Consider the following 1,848-nt stretch of genomic DNA (forward strand, 5'->3'; position numbering starts at 1 on the left):
GTTGCTACAACTCACACCATCGTATTAGTTTAAACTTTATAAACAATCAATACAAGTCTCTAGTTATTCTTCATTGGTTCAATTAGATCATTGCTCATATAAACAAAGGCGCCGCTTTAAGATATGCACGATTCATAATCTATAGGGTAAATTTTCGAATTCACAATTTGTCGCCGTTTTTGAGGATAATATTGGATTTTCTAACTCCAGAACACCAAATTAATGAACCCACGCTGAGACAATAAAACCAGGTTCGGTGACCTTGGCTCAAGCTGAACAAATTAAAAAGAAGAATGAGAATTATGGCAGTGTTGGTGTAGCCTTAGCCCTACATGTCATTTTCCTATTGGTTTTAATTATATTATAATTTATCATTTAAATTTTTGATCTAACTCTGAGATTGAGTCAAGGAACCATCTTATCCTCACTTGTATCTACTTTCAAGCTACCTGGTCAAGTGTCCTCTCTAGACTTGATCCAAACAGGATGTTGCTCCTCTCGTGGGCTGAGCTTTCTTTCATAGGTAAGAGTCTCCTCTATGAAAGCTTCGTCTATCCTTTGAAAACTCGCAGCTCAAGCAACAATCTACCACATTTGAAATCAATGAAACAACATCATCCACAATCAGGTTGTAATCCCATCTGCCACTATTTTCTTGCTTCTTGATAAAGAAATTCGAAACATCATCTCTGCAAGACGTCACAGGAAACGCTTCCGCAGCTTGATGCAGTTATGGTTAATTAATATGATCATGCCGATTTGTGTTTTCCCCAATTTGATTATGTTGATTTTTTTCTATATTTTAACCTTATTTAAAATTAGGGCAATTAGGATTAGTTAGTGCTTTATTTGTAAATTTAGTTAAGGATAGAGGAATGAGGTGTTTTTTTTTTTGTCGTATGTTTTTATTAATATCACAAAGAAGGATACATTGTTGAAATACATAAGCCGGCGAAAACACTAGAAATCCCCGGAAACTTAAAGCCCAAAAGAGGGAATCAGTTGAACACGTGGAGAATACAATCCACAAAAACGAAACAAAAGTCAAAAACTTAAACAAAAGCTCGAAAGAAAACGAACTTGCTAATCTTACTCCCACACCAATGTGAACAAAGCCAGCCACAAAGGACAACACGCGTCCATCTTGTAGTTAATGAAACCTCCTATTGCGTAGCCAAGGTACCTCTCAAATCGAATGAACCTAGACTTCTATTCCAACAAGAAAGACGCGAGATAAAGAGACCAAATCCCACAAATCTTTCGGAAGCGGCGTTTGTCGCAAACCACGACCTTTAATCGCCTCGTTAGAAGACATGAACTGACCAGACCTCGATCAGGTCTTGAGTGTAGAGACAAGGAGCGAAACAAACCTCTAACCGACAAACACTAAACTCAAAAGGAGAAAAGCATACGATCGAACCGGAGAGATCACAATAAAGCTCATCAAAGGACAAAAGCAAGCTCATCAAGACACGAAAATAAGAGAGCTCTAGCAAGCTCAGACCAAAGCTTCGGGCAGCAAGAGAGGAATGAGGTGTTATAACGGGTGTTAATTTAATTATTTAAGATAGTTTTATAATGGTTTCGGAAATAAATCTAATTATTTAAAATAAATTTATATCTTAATGACAAAACACTACTACAAAAATAAGATAAAAATCAAAATTTTCAGCTTTTCTACAAGACATATAATTTTCTAAATTATTACATACATATTCTTTATATATTAAAAATGGGTTCTTAATTCTGATGTGACCAAATATTTGTATCAGCACTTTATATAACATTAGTTTGCATCAAATATACCAAATAAACCATGAAAAACACTATATTTTTAGCGATAAAAAC

Source organism: Arabidopsis lyrata (genome assembly GCF_000004255.2).
Source record: "Arabidopsis lyrata subsp. lyrata unplaced genomic scaffold ARALYscaffold_706, whole genome shotgun sequence".
Taxonomy (NCBI): Eukaryota; Viridiplantae; Streptophyta; class Magnoliopsida; order Brassicales; family Brassicaceae; genus Arabidopsis; species Arabidopsis lyrata.